At 39.9% G+C, this 10,740-nt stretch overlaps 1 long non-coding RNA gene across 1 annotated transcript; it reads right to left on the bottom strand.

The window, feature by feature from the left end:
* Nucleotides 1-251: 251 nt before the first annotated feature.
* Nucleotides 252-3,822, bottom strand: LOC136645854 (uncharacterized). Its single transcript, XR_010794167.1, has 4 exons — nt 3,746-3,822; nt 3,557-3,673; nt 3,088-3,193; nt 252-1,225 (listed from the first exon to the last, which is right to left on the bottom strand). It is a non-coding gene; the product is annotated as an uncharacterized lncRNA (long non-coding RNA).
* Between the last annotated feature and the right edge of the window lie 6,918 nt (nt 3,823-10,740).

Genomic DNA, 10,740 nt, shown 5'->3' with positions numbered 1-10,740 from the left:
ATAGAGTGTGCATCTTGAGATCAGGCATTGCTGCTATGACATTTTGAAAGTCATAGTGGAAAAATTTCAGATTCCTATAAGCATTTACAGTACAAGCCTACACATATCTACACAGAAATTGCACCCCACTGAGTACAATGGGATTTACTCCCAGATAAGTATTATACGATTGCAGTGTAAGTGGTACATCTCCTTTACACAAAGAAATTATCATAGTTTCACTTTAATTGTACATTCCATTATTCCTTTAAGGTCAGTACAATACAGATCTAGATAAGCGTGGCCACCAACACTTTTTGACCAGCTGCTAAGTTCAGGGTCATTGTAATAACATGGATCCTTACATTCCTACTTTTCCTTCCCCCACCTCTACAGATCTTTTTCCTCCTAGATGAAGTAACTGCTGGGCAACTCTTGTTGAGAGCCCAGCTGAGAAAAAGAGAGAAACAGCAAGCAACCCCAAGATTTAGACTGTGATTGTAGAATTTTTTAAATTCCAAAATACAGTACAGTACTTGAATTCCTTTATCACAACAATGATTGGGTACAAGTAGTATCAAAGAGAAAATCACCAGCAATGTACATGAATTGCTTAAAAGTTCTCAAGAACAGATAGAGTAATAGTGGGATATAAATTGACCAATATGATTTCCAAATGTTGTCATAGTATCTCATTGCTATAAGCAGGAAAAGTGTGTTTTATACATAGAGACGGCCCACCTGTATCACAAAAGTCATGTTGTCAGACTAGCAAGTAGTGTATGCAGTTATCCTACTGAAATCCATGGCTAGGAATCAATGTTTTAGCCCCTGCTAGAGTTAGGCTACAATCCCATGCTTACTTACCTGGGTGTAAATCTTATTGAATTCAGTGAGATTTACTTCTGAGTAGACATGCACAGGGTTAGAGTTAGGAAATTAATTCCACTGATAAAATCAACTTTGTGTGAACCAAGGAGATCTCTCATAACATTTCAGCCACCTTGGATTCCAATTTGGTAGCACTACTTTGTTAGATTGGTAACATAGCTGTTTAGACACTTGTAGACAATCTCTGTTTTAAAAACATACTTTTGCTGCTTGTGGCAAGAATTAACTATGGGTGACACTGTTATGCTTCTTTTTAAAATCCCATTATAAAGGGAAAATTTGTCTTTCGCATTTCTTATCTTCTCCCCAGCAGCAGCTGAAATGCCAATTCCAGAAGATAAATGGGTGGATTAATCTAGAAAGAAAAGATAAGAAAAAACTGACAAAAGGAAGTCAAGTGTAAATCCTGAAGGCAACATCAAAAGAAAGCTATATGTTGGATTTTTTAAAACTGAAAAATTGCTTCAGTCTTGCATGAGAGTTAAATGTAACACTCTTTTAGTTTCCCTCCCTCCAGTATCCCCTCCCTCCACATTGCAGTCTTGACCTGTGGGGGGGTGGGATCCATCTGTACTTTACTGAATTAAGAACACACACAGCCTGGCCCACAGGTGTAACCATTTGGCCCCTGCTGCATATATGCAACATTGGGCAGTAATGGCTTAACACTTATTGCCCAATCCTATCTTTGTATTCTGCTACCAGAACTACCATTCCAGTGGCCAAACATGTTTTCCAGCTGTTGTAAATAGTTATCCAGAAGCACAGGTAGCCACATGCTTTCAGATCACCACCAAAGAGGAGGCAGAGGCCCAGTGCACAGTGGCAGGAAGAGAAGCTCCTGCTAATGATGATGGGAGTGGAACAGGGGGAGATCAGGAGGCATGAGGGGGTGGCACCTGACATGTGCAACTTGTGCCAGATGCTATTCCCTCCAGAGTGAGCCACCATGTCCCCATTGTCCCTTTGAACTTGCTCTGGCTAAAGAGCTGGCACAGGTCCAAGGAGACTCATTGTTGATCAGGAGGCTTATGGGGAGGTAAGGGAAAATATTCTCTGTCCCTTACCTTTGCTCCCCTATCCCCCACCATAGCATGCAGCGCAGGCCAGCATTATGGTCTGGTTGCATGCTGTGGCAGAAAAAACCATAGGGTTGGGCTGTTAGGAAACAGTGCAATATTATGCAGGTCTGCTCAGAAGAATAATCCATTGAGGTACTGGCATTTACTCCCAGATATATTGGATTGCAGCCTTAGGCTGCCTTAGGCTAACATAAGGGCAATGCAATTCTGAGGTAAGGGAACAAACATTGCCTTACCTTGAGGAGGCCTCCAAGATTCCCCCCCCCCCAAGTGCAGGATGCAGCACATGCCCCACTGGCACAGCTATGCCAGTGCTGGAAAGTTGGTTAGGATTGTGCCCTTAGACACTTTGGCACCAAGAGAAGATGTACCGGCGTCCTGCTCCTTCACCCACCCATCTCTCCCCATTTCCTTTAGAATCTAGATCATAACTGGAGCCATGTTTGCAACAGCAGGAGAGGACAGGCAAATGGACCAAGGGAGAAATGGGTGATGAAGCACACTGGCTTCAACCTCTTTTCTTGGCACCTTGAAACAATTTAAGGGATAGATGCAGTGCTTATTTTATTTGTTGCACATTGTTCCTTTTCTTAACAGAATGTTTCTTTTTCTTTTATAAAATACATAATGTTTTAAGATGGGAATTAAAGAAGAAGAAACAAACTAGCCATCACTGAATCAATCAAGATGGAAAATAAATGTGAAACAATGAGAACTACTGCTAGGCAGCTAAGCAGTAACAATTAGCAAATATATACTGTACATGGCTGGATTGGGGAAAGGAGAAGCTCAACTTATGCTCTATCAGGGATGAGTAAGCTCATGAAGAAAAGATAACAATAGCATGATCTACAGCTTTTGAGAACTCTCACAGCCCACACAGTGAATGTATCAGGTCTCAGCACCATGGAGGCTGGATTCAGCTTCCATGAACCAGAGCATGGATATGTGCTGGCTCAGCTTACTTGAAAGGAGGCAAGAATGTAATTCACGGCATGTTCACAACACTCCTGGGTTGACATAAGGGACTTGCGCCAGCCAAAGTGCATTCCAGGATTGTGCTCTCTGTTTCATACAAGGAAAATTGACACTTTAGGAGTGGTGGTGGGTCATAACACTGAGCAGAACAACATACCTGCTTCAGCCTTTTCACTGTCTTCCTCTTCATCTTCCTCCTCATCCTCCTCTTCTTCTCCAGTAGCACTACTCTCTTCTTCCTTAGGGAACGCCTCATCCTGGATCTAGCATAATAGCATGAGAGGGTGTTGGTTATAGACTTTTTAAAAAAGCAAATATTTTAAATATTTAGTTTTTAGCAATTTACTGCAGTAGCTATTTTTCCAGGGCAAAGAGCCACAGGGGGAGGAGGGAAATATGGTTCAGGACCTTGGTGGAGGCAAAGGATTAAAGCCTCCAGCTTCCCATGCCGATGTCCCAATCTGGGTCATGTCCCTTCTCCCCCACAGGTGCTGTTTATGAAAAACACACGGAAATGCTAAGCATACATTTCTCATAACACATAGTTTGATACTCAGACAGACAACTTTAGACTTTATGATGCTGCTTAAATGAGATTGCAATTAAGTAGCAAGGAACTGAATTACCACCACTCTCTCTGCCCCATGATCCAAGACCTTCCTTTCGGCCTCCAGCTGCTCTAGAATGGTTTTCTGTAGCAATGGTGCATTTGCTCCTCTTACAACTGCTGTTAACTCTCCCCCCTGAAAGGAAATAGGAATTAATAGCCAATTTAACTTGCAAATGCAGTTTATGTCAACATATATTAATATTACCTTTGGCAGAGTCTGGGATTCATTTTACTTCTGGCAGACAATGTGGTGTTATAAAGATAGCAAGTAATAATTTAAATTCCCAGCATGGGCTGGCTGTTCTATAGAGAAGTGCTGTTCTATATTTAGTTGAAAACAGATAGTTGTGGGGAATGGGAGCAAAGAACAGAAGCATCATGGAATGGCCCACATGGAAGATATTAGCCTTTGATTCATTAAAATCATGTCCTTGGCTTTCATACTGCTTAACAACCTGTCTTTTTTGCAGGAACCAACAGGATATATTTGCACTTGCCAATATATCTTCACTTGAATGCTCTTTGGAACTATGTAGACTGAACAATGTCTTGGTCGAATTTCATATGCAAATACAGGAAACACATATGAGAAAAGAGAAAGGGATTTCTAGATTTCTCATTAGACTCAGTTCTGACTAGTATGTCACAGATGTAATTACTCTAGGAAGAAAAGCTGTACAATAACAAAACAGCATTCAATTTCCAAATTTAGAGAGCAGGCAATGGGTGAAACGGGTGGAGCAATTTCATAATTTATACTTAAGGGAGGGAGGAATGCCTAGCATCCTAAAGACTGCAATTGTTCAATCTCTCCATAAAACACCACCCCTGGATTCTACAAGTTTAGATAATTATTGGCTCATTTTTAATCTCCCTTTTTTGGCAAGGTGATCGTGGGTGGTGATGTCTAACCTCCAGGAGATACTGGATAAAGTGGATTTTCTAGACCCTTTCAATCCAGCTTCAGGCTAGGCTTTGGGACAGCTTTGGTTGTCCTGTTGGATGATCTGTGCTGAGGACTTGGCAGGGGGAGTGTCTCCCTCCTGGACTTCTCTTTCGACACCATTGACCAGGGTGTCCTTCTGGGTCAGTTGGCTAAGTTGGGGCTTGGGGGACCACTTTGCTGTGATTCCATTCCTTTATGGCTGATACATCCCAGAAGGTGGTGCTGGGGGATACCTGTTCACCACCCTGGCCTTTACAGAGTGGGGTACCACAGGATTCTATTCTGTCCCCCATGCTTTTTAACATCTACATGAAACCTCTGGGGGAGATCATCCAGGGATTTTGAATGGGGTGTCATCAGTGTGCCGATGATGTCTTGCCCTATCTCCCCTTACCATCTAATTCTAGGGAAACTGTTGAAGTCTTAGAGCATTATCTGGAGACGGCTGGGGTTCAGATGAAGGACAATAAGCTGAAAGTAAATCCAGACAAGACTGAGGTCCTCCTGGGTTGTAAATCATGCAGGTACCGAGTCATCCTTCTGTTCTGACATGGATTGCATTCCCCTTGCAAGAAACTGAGTGCCCCTGAATTCACAGGTCAAGGTCCTGGTGGTGGCTTTGGCCAAGGGTGTGGTTGCCCAACTTCAGCTGGTACTGTGGCCATACTTAAGTCGATCAGACCTGACCACAGTGGTCCATGCCTTAGTAACTGTAATTGGATTGTTGTAAGGAGTCCACATGTAGCTGCCTTTGAAGATAGCCCAGAAGTCGCAATTAGTGTAGAATGTGGTGACTCCTGTGGTCACTGGAGCTTTCTATTCAATTCTAGGCTCAATTCAAGGTGCTGGGTATTGACCTTTAAAACCCTTCACAGCTTGGGACCAGGCTATCTGAGGAACTGCCTTCTCTGGCCACCCTCTTAGGTTATCTGAGGGGGGTTCTCCTGCAAGGACTGCCTCTAACCCAGATTAGGGGGATGGCAGTGCCAGAGCAAGCATTCTCTGTAGAGATGCCACAGTTATGGAACCCCTTCCAGGAGATTTAAGAACTATCTCATCCTTTGCAGTTTTTTGGCTAGGGCTAAACCCTTATATATATAAGGGTGTTGATATATGTACAGTATATCAGTACAGGAGGCCCAATCCTGTACTGTACTGTTTATATATATACACATCTCTCTCTCTTCCTCCTCCTAGTTATATTATTTGTTAAATTTTATTTGTTCCTGATCTCAATTGTTTTTTATATATTGTATGTTTTTAAATTGTTTTTCTGTGCAAAGTTTTTTAGACCGGTTTGTGCATTTGCCTTGACAGGCAGTATAGAAACTCAATAAATAAATAAAATCAAGAAAATGGTTATTGGGCATAATAATAGTGGCATATCTTACAGGACTGTTCTTAAGGGCTAACAGGAAAACATGGTATGTGAACCATGAACAAGTGAACAAGTGAAGTTAGTATGTGAACAAGTCCTGGAGAGCTGTGGGCTCATGTACTCCTGCTGCTTTATCTTATCTTACTCTGCCATGATGGTTCAAGCCTGGTTTCTTTAAACCACGGTTCTTTTTTTTTCTAATATAATGCTTTATTTATTTATTACAGATACAGGTAAGGAAAATTGGATAGACTTAGGGCTAGGACTACATAGGTTACACACAAGGGTGGTGGCCATCGATTACAACAAACATTAATCCAAACGAAATAAATAATCAATACAAAAATTATCATATTCTTTAACCCAACTGGTTAATACTTTAACATTCCATATTTTTCCTCTAACCTTATCTATCCCATCATAAAAAAAAAACTCTTCAAACTTTTACTTATACACTCTTCTTACCACTAAACTAGTCTCTAAAATAAAATCTTTCTTATCTGATTCTTAATTTCTAATATGACATCTAAAAAAGAAGTCTCCGATTACCATGGTATTACCTCCTTCAATATCTCTTATAACATGTTATACATCATTTTCCATAACTATCCAATCAAAAAAGGCTTCAAATTTTTACTTATAGACTCTTACCACTAAACTAACCTCTAAAATACAATCTCTTATCTGATTCTTAATTTCTAATATCACATCTAAAAACAAATATCTCCAATTACAATAATATTATAATTAGCTTATCCAGCACATATTTATTAACCCAAAATACAGGTTTAATAATTTCTCCAAAATAAATTGACATCTATAATTTATTTTATTTACCTTCTTTTTTATAAAATAACCCTTTTATTTGTCTTAATACCACTATATTTTACACAATACTTATATTCCAAAATTGCAGTTCCATCTAATTTATTTCATATATTTACCACTTTAATTTTCACAATACTTATATTCCAAATTCCCTTTTCATCGACTTTAGTTTAATCTAATTAATAAAATATTGATCTTAATACCACTTAATTTCCACAATATTTATATTTCAAATTTTCATTTGCATCTATTTTAATTTAATTTGTTTTTTTTAAAAATTCTATTTATTATTCAACCATTTCACCCTTCTTCTTATTGTTTATTTTGTACTCTGTCTTATTGGTGTTCCCTCTTAGTCCTCCTACTGGTTCTTCCACTTCTTCTTTTTCTTCTTTTGTCCCCCCTTCTTTTTTTCTTTCTTCTTTTTCATTCTGTTATTCTTGAATTCAATCCATAAATTCTTCCTCTTCTTGAGACAGCTTGCTCTCTGAACATTTCGTCTTTTTTCTTCCTTAAGATTCCCAGTTATTATAACAATTGCTTCTTCCATCTCGTGTCCCATTTCAAAATACTCCACTTCTTTAACTTCACCTGACATCTGATCCATTCTTTTTTCTTCTCTATTGTTTATAATCTGTTCCCGAGAGTTTACAAGGGAGGAGCTTATTTGCCCAATTTGTTCAGAGAGTTCTCTGACTTGTTGCTCCATTTCTCTTCTAAAATCCATCAGAAAGTCCACCAACAAGGCCTGGCTTTCATGATCATCTTTTAGATTTTCAAAAGCCATTTTTATCAACACGAACTCGAGCCACTTCCTGCAGGGCTACTTTCTAATTTTGTATCCAGGGCTACTTTCCAAATTTTTATATCTAAAAAAAGTCAATCAAATCCACAGTCAAATTTGGTTAGTATGCCTTTAAATGACCAAAAGAAAAAAAAAATTCAAGCCTCTTGCTGAGAAACTGAAACCGAAACGAGCAGTGTCCAGGCTTAAATAAAGGCTTTTTGCTGGGAAAATGAAGGTAGACTTTATCTCCTTCGTTGAAGATTACTTATTTATTTCTCTTCGGTACATACCATTAAAAAATATATATAATCTTGTACTTACTCCAGCATGGAAAATACCAATTCATCTATTCCCCCCCTGGGTGGCTAATGGCCAGCGTGAATAATCTTGAATTATCTCCTCCTCCTCCAGACTTCTTACTTACAGTTCTCAGTAAAACTTTTTAACGAGCCAAGTTCACTCATTCTTAATAGCTTTTTTTGCTGCAATGTTGTTGTATCTAGGCCGTGGGAGGACGGGTTTTCAGCTCTCCGAGCTTCTCAAAGATGTCGCCCGGGATAGATATGCTTCAGCACAGAGCAAAACAGAGAGAAATCCTTGAAATTGCCTGTTTCTAAGGACCCCCCCGTTCAAGCTCTCAGCTCTTCATACCGTCTTCCTGGCACCGAAGCGTGCCTTATTTGTTTAGGCACATGAAAACATATCTATTTCCCAGTCTCTTTGGGAACCCCCAAAGTTCACTGCAACTTCGCTGAAAGTTAGCTCCGCCCCCTTTAAACCACGGTTCTGTGGCTCTTGTAAAGTTGAGAACTGTGGTTTAAATATAACTTCCAACGCAGGATGTGAAGCCAACTTCAAACTCTGGTATTACAACCTGATTTGGATGCCAGAGTTAAGCCACAGTTCCTGGCTTTGCAAAAGCCATAGAACCGTGGTTTAAGAAATCGGAATTCCCAGCCATGTGAGCAGAGGAGGAGGAAAGCACAAGCGTATAGCTTTCTAGTGTTTGTTCATGTAGCAGGGAAATGCCAACTTCCCATTACATCTGGGCCAAGCCGGTGCATATAAATTACACTGAATACTCAGGAAAAGTCTATAAATTCTAAGTATTCCCTGTATTAATCCCAATAATTTATTACTCCTATAGTGCTTGTCAACTACAAGATCCTGCCCACAGGATAATAATCAGATATGATACAGTAAAGGGAAAAGATGTAATAAGGCTTCATCACTGAACCTTCATCCCTCTCCCTATTGTTATTGCTGGCTGAACACTCTGATTCATTCTTCCTTGCAGGATCAAAGCAGAGAGCTGAACCAGTGCTACTTAAACTCTTCTCTAGAAAGGCCCATAGTTCTTCATGACCGACCTCTATCCACTGATCTATAGGGCTACCTACCTGCTTTGATTGGAATGGCATTCCTTCCTTCTACATGGCCCTCTTTGCTTTTTCTTTGCCTGGATTTCTGTGTTTGTGCTGCCAGAAGATTCAAAGCCTTCAGGGAGCTCTTAGCAGCTGTAACTGGTGCCATCCTGCCTTATGTGTCATGGTGGGCTACATGGGGGCAGTCTCTTTCTAGTTGCTTTTCTGCATAACTGTGCAGTGCATAACTGAGGGGTGGTGCCATGGAATCTTTTGGTCATGACCATGCATCAATTGGTGCCTTCTCTGCTTGAGTATTGTGAGGGTTTATTAAAACTAAGAATTATTAAAGCATTGAAATGAAATATAGCTCAATTAGTGGGGAAAGTTTGAAGTCAAACCTATTTAAAAGGCATTTCAAACATGACTCCAGCCTTTTGGATGAACTTACGCCATAAAACAGAAATGTAGGCTCACAGTTTCCACGATATCTCTCTAGGGCATCAATTGAATCTACTTCAGCCTAAATAAAAAGTAAATGAGACAATTTATTTAAAACAAAGGATCATGGCAACAGGAACACTATTAAAATAGGGAAGGAAAGGGTTATTTTCCAGCTAGTGTTTTATCCCAATTATTTATCATCTTTCAAAATCACAGTTCTATTAAGTGTTACTTCTGCATGTTTACTTGATAATAAATTCTACTGAGTTTACTGGGACTTACTCTGAGCTAAGAGGGCATAGGATTACTGCACTAACACACTTTGAGATTTCATCTGTGTTTATCTACCTCACAGGGACAGATTTTTTTTTGTCATCTATTCTTTGTACCTCTGTACTTCTTACCACAGCAAAATGTAGGAGGTCATCACCAAGCTCATTTCTGATTTTCCTGAAGAGATTTGCAACTGTTTTACATGGTCCACACCAGCCTTGATAAACATCTACCACTGAAAAGAGATTAAGCTGTCTGAGATGAATTCCCAGTCATAATACACAGAATTTAATTGAGCACACACAAATGAGATCAGGTAATTCCCACTGCACTGTCATATGTCTGAACTGTCTACAATCTACTAATTTTACCTTGTGACAAGTTTACTCTCAGGAAGCTGCTATGATGGTTGAGGGGGAGATAATATGAGGTGTTGCAGGTGATCCTCTGTTACTTCTTCATCCTCCCCAAAAAGCTACTTCTGCTGTGCTCCTGCACTGCAGCTTGACTTCGCCAAAGCACCAATACAGTTGGAGAAGGAGCCATCTAGACTCAAGTCTCAATGTCCACCTTAATGTTACAAACCCACCCAGAGGCTGCTGTTGCTCACATATTGCCACATGGCAGCACCTCTGTAGAGGAGCCTTAACATATATCACACACTGCTTACCAAGAGTCTCCACGCTGCATGAGTATCTATACACCATATTGGTCACCTCCATGAATGTGTAACATTGACTTGAAAATGCAGAGGTGCCCCTGTATGGAGTTGCCATGATGCAGAAGCCTTAGAGACAAGTTTGTTAAGCATGGAGGCTGTAGTGTGCAGACCAGTCTTTGGGTTTATAACTGAAGGAGAAGTTAAGATGGAGGTGAAATTGAACAATCTCTTCTCTAACAGAAGAAAGAACCAAAAAGAGATTTCCTTTTCTAACCTGTCTACAAAGATTGTCAACATCTAGAATACTGCCATATAGTGGCAGGGGTGAGTTCCGTGTCACATTTGCATCAAAGGTTTTACCAATTAGTCCTTTGGAACACAGCATTTCTTCCCAGAGTTCCTGATTATTGACCATCATCTGTGTATAAATTAAACAAGATTACTGAGCTATTTTATTGACAGAATGTTGTATTTTATTTACAGTAGTACTCTTTAAGATCAGTCTCTAAGTAGCAAGCT

The sequence above is a fragment of the Tiliqua scincoides genome, chromosome 3, assembly GCF_035046505.1.
Source record: "Tiliqua scincoides isolate rTilSci1 chromosome 3, rTilSci1.hap2, whole genome shotgun sequence".
Lineage (NCBI taxonomy): Eukaryota > Metazoa > Chordata > Lepidosauria > Squamata > Scincidae > Tiliqua > Tiliqua scincoides.
The sequence above is the reverse complement of the archived record's forward strand: the minus strand, read 5'-3'. Positions and strand labels throughout refer to the sequence as shown.